We start from the raw sequence: 10041 nt of genomic DNA, 5'->3' as shown, positions 1-10041 counted from the left end.
GAGTTAGCCATGAGTTGTGACACTAATTTGCAATCTTTTGACCATGCACAATAAGTTTTGTCACTCAAGTGTTTCTTGGAACAGAGGGTTGGGAGGGAAGTATCCAGAACATACTCCTTGGAACAACTCCGGAGAGTTCTCCTGAGTTCTTCTTCCCATTCTTCAAGGTTTGTTAAGTTAAGCTTGATAGCTAACTTTTCGGGGAGTTTCGGGAATATATGGTTGTTGTTTGAGCTACTAGCAGACATGGTTCTACAATTGAAAGAATTTGAAGTGAAAAACCATTCATAAATCAATAAGTTGAAATTTAAAACGTTCATGCATATATTCAATCTTATTGAGCATTTTATCCACGCATTTAAAATGTCCCTTATGGGCGAGAATAAAATGATTCCGAGATCCCAAAGATCAAGAAATGGTTAAGCATGCTTTGGCTTGTCTTAATCATTAAATATCTTAAGGTAAGCAATCTAATTGCTAATAGCTCCAAGCTACTCTCAGTTTGATAAAATGTCGCACCTAATGCATCCTTGACATTTTATCTCTTTTGCCACGACATCTAAGGACTCCTTACTGATATCGTTGAGCTTAACCAAGACAACTTGTATACCTAGTATACCTTACGTTCCTAGGGAAGTAGTGATGCCTCGCTTTGGCGTAATCCATCACTTACGCGCATTAGTTCGGTAAGTGTTGCTCTTGGAACGACAAATTTTAGCTCAATATTATTAAGGGACCTAGGGTTTCTATGTTGGTTGATTTAAGTGAACTTAACTAATCGTCGCAACATAATAGAAATCCTAGACATGCATCTAGCAATCATATATAATAACAATATATATAAGGCATAAAATAGATGCATTTGGCAACTAGCATGACCCCTTGAAATCTTCAATTTCTATGGGTTGAAGGCTCGTCTTCATCAAAACGTCGTCTTGAGACATCTTGGCCAAAATGAAATAAAAGAAGCTAGCTAGAACGACTAAGATTAATCTAATAGTACAAAAATAATTAACGGTTCACAGACCGTATTTAGATTTACAAAAATACATAACGGAACGCAGTCCGTATTTTCTATCCTAGTCGGGCCCCACTAGTTGCCATTTTTCAAAGACCTGTTTTGAATAACAATCTTCCATTCACCCATTCACTATTTGTGAATGGCCCATGCAATTTTACGAAATACATAATTAAACACGCAAAACTAGTAACTAACTTAGGTGGTTAATCCAATTAACGTGCCTAATTAAAACTAGTCAAAGTTGTTTAATCCATTATTTCTAAACGCAAAATGCTTACGTACTTAATTAAGCTCCCACTAAATTCCGCACCCGTACTTAATTAATCCGATTAATTAAGTCGGCATAACCCATAATTTGTCAAAATTTTGCAAAATTGAAATTCAAGGTTTTTAACCTCGTTAAATTAATTACTTAAAATTATTAAAACGGCAAAAATTATCGCAAAATCATAGCTCAAACTTAAGCAACGAGGCCCCATCCTAGCATGATGCATGGCGCACCATGGCTGCTAGGCTGCAGTGGGGTGGCTGGCTGGGGCTTGCTGCCTCGCTGCCCAGCAGTAGCACAAGCTCGCCAGCAGCTCACACCTCACATGCACTAGCAGCATTAAGGGGCTGGGCTGGTGCTTGGTGCTAGCATGCTGCGCCCAGCACAGCACACTACGCTGGCCAGCACCACGCATGCCTGCACGCATGCTGGCGCCCTGCATGGTGCCTGTTGCCATGCTGCCCAGCAGCGCCACCAAGCACCCAACAGCCAAGGCCACTGCCCAAGCCTAGCCATAGCACCCCTCGTCACATAGCCACGCAATATTGATGCTTAGCCACGCGCGCACCATAGGCAGCCTACATGTGGGCTGCTAGGCAGCCCGCTAGCCTTGGTGACGCTTGCGATTTTACATCGGTTTACGTGCATTTTACTCGGAATTTTAATTCCGATTTGTGTGTGACAATAATTAATTCTAAATTACATTTTAGAATCAATTTGAGGGAAAAAAAAATAAAAAATTAAGTCCTACTTAAATAAAATTTATTTTATTGGTGCATAAGCCTAATTTATCCAAAATTTCAATTTTGAACAAAGTTAGGTCTAACTTTATGCTTAAAATAAAATGAGCTATGTCCATAATTAATCTTGCCAATATGCAAATTAATAATGGGTTTGACAAATGGGAGTTGGAAAAATAAATTAACCATCCAATGATAAAAATTTTCCAACTTGCATACTTGTGTAAAATACCAAGATTACATCTTCCAATATGAAGATTAATCAAATTTTACTCACAAGTAATTGAACTTGATGGATTTTAATCCACCAAACATGAAAAATCCAAACTTTGTTCAACATATAATTTAAGGTTAGGGTTCCAATCATTTAAACCTTTAAAGATTAGAACTTTAACATTATAGGAACTTAAAATTACAAGATCACAACAAATTAAACTTTCACATTTTATTGCAATTTATTTGAAAAATTTGTGAAAAACAAGTTTATGTGAAAAATGGTATATCAACTTAAGCACTAATAAAAACTTCATTATTATGCTCAAGGATATTTTAAAAACAGTAGATTAGTGATGCAAATGTGCATTTAATCTAACCTTGTAATGCTTGCATTAATCAAGGCTTAAAAAGAATTAAAATTTTCGTTGAAAAACGAAAAACCCCAGAAAAAATGGGTTTCTGGTTCGAATTTGGCTTCTGGACAGTTCTAAAAGGGCTGAATCTGTTCCAGAATGTCGATTCCACCAAAAAATCACTATTTTTAAGCCAAAATATGGGTTCGACAGCCAAATTGAATATAAAATCGAGTTTTAAAATTAATTAAAATGAGCATCTAATCTAATTAGAAGAACATGAACCAAAAAATAAATTCTGTTAAAACACCTTAATTAAAAAAATAATTGCAAAAATTAAAAGGAACGTGGCTCCGATACCACTGTAGGGTTTCGTAGTGACCCGACACTACGCGGAAGGAAACCCACCAAGACCCGCCCCTTAATTAAAACAATTAACAAGCATATTAAACTTAATCAAACAAGATTAAGAACAAGAATTATACCTTTTTCGCGTGCTTCGCTCCCAATGAGCTCTTACTTCAAAATCCCGAAAACACGAGATCTCCGACAGATCGTACCCTCGACCCGACCCGAGAGTCCTAAGTCTTAAAGGTAAGTCAAGACCCGGACAAAATAACTATGAGTTTTACGAATCAAAGGTTTACTCGTAATTAGAGTTGCCTTTTTAATTCCACTCAAGGTTGTTCATTTCCCAATACCCAAGCTTGGTATTTATAGGGAAATGAGACCTTGATTTTTCATCCCCCACCAATGTGGGAGTGTTGAAATACAATGATTTATTTAATTTCCAAATTAAATAAATAATCAAGTTAATCACATTTCGACAAGTGGCATGATCATATGCAAAAGAGTGGTGGCCAAGGTTAGGTGGGGGACCATATGCCTTGCTCCCCAAGGCCTTGATTTGGTCCCCACAACCTTGCACAAAACCGGGTCAAGGAAGGCTAGCTGGCTTCCAGCTAGCACTGCCTTGCTGCCCAGCACCCCAGCCGGCCAGTACGTGCTGCTGCTGGGCTGGTGCTGGTGCTGTGTGCTGGCGCTGGGCGCTGCTGGCACTGGCCCCCAGCAGCCCACGCACAGGCTAGCACGCACACTTACCTTGCGCACCATTACTAGCACAGCCAGCATGCGCGTTGCTAGCGAGCCACGCATGCTGGCCCCTTCCTTCGCATCGTGCTACGCACCACGCAACACGCTATGCACCACGTACTACTCGCACACGTATCAGCCAGTGCCTAGCACTGCTATGCTTGGTGCGAGGCACGCACACACGCACATGCACATGCGCCAGTGCCTAGCACTTCGATGGCTGTGCTTGGTGCGTGTGTGGCCCCTGCCATGCGCACCCAGGCACCTAGGCTAGCACGCTGCTAGCTGCGATGGGCTGCCTAGGCATCATGCTAGGGCTGCGGTAGCGCCTAGGCATGATCCTAGGGCTGTGATGGTGCGCCTAGCACACCTAGTGTGCTTAGGCTTGCGCCTAGCCATGCTAGGTGCATGCTAGCTCGAACTAGCCTTGCATCCACATGGTTAGACCATTGTGGTGCTACGGCTACACTCATACTTGTCGCTTTATGATTTTGTGACGCTCGGTTTCGACGCCCTAGGCTCGATATCCGACGTCTGTATTCGTAAAACTCTGCTGACTCATTAAATCCTTTCGGATTGATTTGTCGTCTCGGATCGGTGATTCGATTGGGTTTGACCCAAAGGGTTCAGTTAAGATTAAGCTGTAACATCAATTTTACATTGATATTACTGATCGGAAGCGGCCTCCACCTAGGCATTCCGATCATTTGACTTCACTAAAGAATTAGCTTTCTTATAATTCCGAACCCTCTATCGGAATAATACACTTGTTGGAAGGACACTATTCCTTTCAGGATCATCATGCGGTTACCTGACCTTGCTCCTGTCCTTCTCAGTGATAATGACCTCAGGAAAGGTGTCAATAGACGCCTGACCCTCGTCAACTGAGCTAACATCTAGCCGCCTAACATGGTCCTTGGTGCCCTAGATGGTTGGGCCCCCTCCTGCAAAGCTGCCTGCTGTTGTATAAATCGGCTCTTCATTAGTGTCCAAACTATTAGCAGGTTGGGCATTCTTTTTGGATGGCTGCCCATGGTTAGTCCTCAGGGTTACCTTGGACTTTAGAATGTAGGACTTTAGCACCCCTTTATCAGCCAGACGGTCTAACAACCGCTTAAGATTATAGTAGTCGTTGGTGTAGTGGCCAATATCCTCATGGAAATGACAATACTTATTTTTGTTCCGGTTTTGACGGAACCTTTCATAGAAACCGGTTTCTCAATTGTTAACCGGTCTTTGATCTCCATGAGGATGGAGTAACAATCCTTGTTAAACTCGTACTTTGGGACATACGGTTTAAACTCTTTCTTCTTCTTCTTCTGGGACGATTGTTTAAAGTCATCAACCGCCCAGAGCTCTTTTCTCTTTTTATTCTCTTCTTTTTTAGCTGGTTGAGTTGGCCGACTCTCCTTTTTGTCAGAATTCTTGGAGTCTGACTGCTTACTGATGGAGCAGAGTTCGGTCGCCTGTATATGGGCTTCCACCTCCATCTGAGCTTTTTGGAGGGTAGCGACCCTCTTTCTAACGAGGTCGAACTTAAAGGTCGACCCGTCTTTCAGACCCTTGAAGAAGTTTGTATAGGCCACTTCGTCAGACAGCCCTTGAATCTGGATTCTCACCAGATTGAACCACCTGACATATGACCTTAGCCCTTCTCTATCCCCTTGTTGTACTGCTCCCAAGTCAAGACTTGTTTTCTTAGCAGGGATGTTCATAGAGAAGTTAGAAGTGAACGAGTACGTAAGCGTCTTGAAGCTATTAATGCATCTGGCTGGCAAGTTGCCAAACCATCGTTGGGCGATGCCCTTCAATGTAGCCAGGAAGCATCGGCACCATGTGGCATCATCCAACCCCTGAAGTACATGAGGTTGGTGTAGGCCATTAGGTGATCTTCAGGGTTGGTGGTACCATCATAAGTACCCACCATAACATTTTTAACCTTAGCCGGTTGTGCCGCCTCGGTTATTTCCCTAGAGAACGCAGAAGGTTGTTCCCCAAGTTTTCGCAGACGGAGCTGCCAGTCCAAAGGTTAAACATTTTGTGTCGCCTGACCCCAAAGAGGGACATCTGCATGTAAGGTTGTCCATACGGCATGTATGGCTGCTGAGGCACATACGGAGCCGAACGGATTATCTGAGGTGAGAGTTAATTATTTGCAATCATTGACTGCTCTGGTTTGTTCGTGTTTTTCATGTGTGTTCCCTAGGTGGGAGCATCTCCCTTTTATAGGGTCTTGGGATTCGTGCCACAATCCTAGGTTACGGAAACCTAGGAATGATGGGCTATCACGGAAATTGAGCCTTAAAGGCCGTCATTTTCCCTTGTTGACTTCGAGTGCCACGTGTCAACTGGTGAGTGGCACTCATTAGACCTATCATGAGGTGACACGTGTCCCATTCTGATTGGACCACGTGTCATGGGTATTTTTACCCAAATCACATTTTATTTATTATTCCCATTGCTAAGGTAAATTGGTATAAATATGGGGAAAATAAATTGAATTTTCAAATGTAATTAAAGTTTCATGGGAAAGAGGAAAAGTTCGTTGAATTGATTGATAAAATTTTGGTAAAGATTGAAAATTTAATACTCTCTTCGTTTCTATTGTTAGTCCCATATACTACTTTAGGCGTTTCAAAAACTTTCTACCCATATTGAATGTATTCTATTTTTAATTTAGTGTATATTTCCAAATTTATATATATATTAAATTTTGATTGGTTAAATTAATTAATTGTGGATTGATGACATGGCTTTAAGTAAGGAAATTCATCCCTTAAATTATGCAATTATGGCTGATGCTTTCCCAAAAAAAATCAAAAAATTTAAATAGGCAAAACTAATAATGATTTAATTTTGTACTTTAATGTTAGATTCCAAATATTCTTCTTTTCTTATTTTATGTGATTGATTCCATATGAGACTATCATATAGAAACAGACAGAGTATTAGAAAGAATAAGAAAAAAAAAATAGGAGTTAAATAAAGAAGATTGAATCAAAAGAGACGAATTGGGACAATTTAATAATTTATGGCATGAGAATTAAAGTTGAAGGAAGAATTTAAAGATTAAAAGGAGGAGAGAGAAAGTAATAAATCAAACTTGGTTAAAAGATACTGCTATATCATAATATATGACCAAAACCAAAATTTGGGGCATATACGGAACTGGCTATATTTAAGCAATTTTGCAAATATAATCAAATCATTATAAGACATGATTCGAAAAAATACGATATCCGAGTGTGAAACTTTAGTCGAAATAAATTCCTAGCGAAAAATTGAACCCGAATTTTCACTACTTTAGTTAATTCAAAATAGAATAAATGGTGAAATTGTTAGGTTTTTTTTTTATTACAAATAAAGGGAACAGAGTAATCTAGTACTACTTACTTTTTGTTCTTCATATTCACAATCAAAGACAACCTTTTAAATTATTTCCATTAGATAAAACATAACATATTCATGTGTGGTTTTGTTTGATTCATTTTAGTAAATACTACTTAAAGTCTATGTTTATGAAACTTTTATAACTTTTACTAGCACTATATTAGATATATTAACGATTAAAATATACATTAACAAATGCGCTAAAACGAAACACAAATAGTTTTTAGAGACAAATAAAGTATAATAAATAGAGGAGTTAATTTATTTAACTTTCAACTGAAGAGCTACCCCAATGGTAAGAATATTCTTCTCATGAATTATTTTTTTACCCATAAATGTTTCCCAATGGTGAAAGTTCATCAAAAACCTCACAAACATCTGAAAAACTTCTCAGCGTGAGGAAGTTCACACCAAACTTCACGCGGGTCCCACAACCAAAAAGCTTAACATGTGTCTGCTTTTCATCCTTTTTTTGTTTTTTTTTTTTATTTCTTTAATGCTCTAATAATAACTATTCATGTAATGACAAGTGGCAAGCTTGTTAAATAAACCAATCAGAATATTTGGCTGAAATTTTTACCGTTGTTTATTTGTAATGGCTAATTTTTAAAATTTGGGTTAATAAAAAAATAAAATAATTACACCAACGGGCATAAAATTTTTTTCTCTATAAAATGAGATCCATTTTGTTATATTTTAACACACCTCAAAAAATCATATTTTTCTCTCTAAATCCATCTATAATTAACAACACTTGTTTAGTTATTTTCTTTGTTGAAATAGATCCTAGTAATCCCAACTTTTCCCAATATTTAAATGATTTTGATCCTTCTATTGTAAACCATCCACAAATTTCTCAACTTCTTGAAAGATTTGGAGGAAATGTACCTATTTTTCCTCCACAACAACCACCTCATCCTCTCTAAATTATGAGCACTCTCCACAAGTTTATCAAGGAAGCAACAGTCAAGTGGGTGAAGATGAAGAGGAAATTGTTTCGGATACACCTCAATACCCTTCGGAACCCATATTGTCACACCAACTCCATGTTATTGACAATTTCATTAAAAATAAGTAAATACTTTTATTCATCAAAATTATAAAATAAAATAAGAGAGAGAAATATGGTGGGGTATTGAAAAAAGTAGGAGAGAGAATGGTGAGGAAATTTTTGGTTTATTCATTGATAGGATAAAAAAAATCCCCTCACAAAAAAGATGATGTGGAGGAGAGGGCAAATGTAGAGAGAGTGGTGAGGAAATTTTTTTTTCCTCACCATTATGCATGCTCTAAGAGATGATGTATAATTGGAATCTATACACTTACGTCATAACCTCTGTAAAACAAATTAACATCATATGATAATTCTCAATAACTTCCATTTCTATTGTCAAGACAATATTTCGTCATAAACTGATGAGATATTGCTCATGCACTAGCAATTTAGCATAGACACATTCTTATATATGAAATTGAAAGGCAAGAAATTTGTTTGGCTTTGTTGGTAACACGTTTCATGTACCTTAAATTCGACATTTTTACCAAAATGTGGTCAGATTTGGCCAAGGGTTCTAGATATAAATCACTATACCTCCATGGCCTTGATTTTGTGAAGAAAAAAATTCTTCGTGCAATAGCAATCGATGAAGGGTCTAATTTTCTCCCTCCTATCCTTGTCCAAACCTTGGGGTTGATACTAGTTAGATTCTTCATGCTTTTTCACAAAATAGTAATTTTAGATTTGGAACTTCTGAATCACTACGTATTTTTTATGAATTTGATGTCAAATTCAACTTTTTTCACCAATACAACGATGGTTATGGAGTTGTGGTGGTAGTAATCGAGGATACCTTTACAATGTTGTTGTATGCAATGATAATAGTTTAAGCAATAGTAGTGTAAACAACTATAGTAGTTTTGGGTGGTGGTGCAAATGGTAGTGGTGTGGCTTGTTTGTCACTACTAACAAAGTAACAATTGTCAATTGGTAAAGGAAACTAGTTTAATGGATAAGGTGGATTACTGTCTATTATCATTCTTTAACACACTTCCTATATATATTTGCCAAAATAAAGTGTGTCAACTAATTAAGAACGGACGAGTCCCAATTTCTCTTCTTAAGAAACAATAAATAGATTCTAATGACAAATTATGTAAATAAGAGCAAAATTATTAATATTTTATCATCTTTTGTTATTGACTCACACACAAAAGACATTCATTACTTTTTTTTTTTTCTCTCTGGTAGTCCCTTCTTTGTTCTTCCTTGCTCATCACCCATCATTCATCAACAATGGTAGGTTGTGCCCAACACCACATCGCCCTAACACAACAAACCCCAACTCCAACACCACCAATTTCAACGCGTCAAATTTAATGAAAAACCCTTAGAAATCAAGGCATGATTAACCCCTAAAGGATAGGTGTTTCACCTATGCTTGTGAGCCTTCTCTGCTTCATTAACGCTACTACATAATAGATTGTGAAATTGAAAGTTAGATGATTAACATTTAACACTAGATCGTGAAATTGAGATTCAATGATTTAAAATTTTAATTTTACCTTAAAAGTTGCTTCAATGGTGTAGATAAAGCTCACATGTTGCTTCAATAGAGATTTCAAGTAAATTTTAACGACAGAGAGGGAGAAACTGAGGAATCGTGAAAGAGAAAGGGGAAAGAGAAAATATGAGATACAATTTTATCCCAATTTTCTTGGATGAAAAGACAAATTTAACCCTTTAAAATACATGTCAAGTATCTCAAGAAGAGAAACTTGCAGGGTATCAATTTTGAGGAGATTTCTCTTCAATAATTAACGAAAAATCTCCTTCCATTCTCCTTCCATCCATTTCTCTCACTCCCACACTTAACAATGGAAAATGCCTCAGTTTCTCTTCTCTTGTCACCTCCTCCACCCCACCCCCTCATTCTCCCCAATCCAAACACACTACAAAGAAAT

The sequence above is a fragment of the Chenopodium quinoa genome, unplaced genomic scaffold, assembly GCF_001683475.1.
Source record: "Chenopodium quinoa cultivar QQ74 unplaced genomic scaffold, ASM168347v1, whole genome shotgun sequence".
Lineage (NCBI taxonomy): Eukaryota > Viridiplantae > Streptophyta > Magnoliopsida > Caryophyllales > Amaranthaceae > Chenopodium > Chenopodium quinoa.
The sequence above is the reverse complement of the archived record's forward strand: the minus strand, read 5'-3'. Positions refer to the sequence as shown.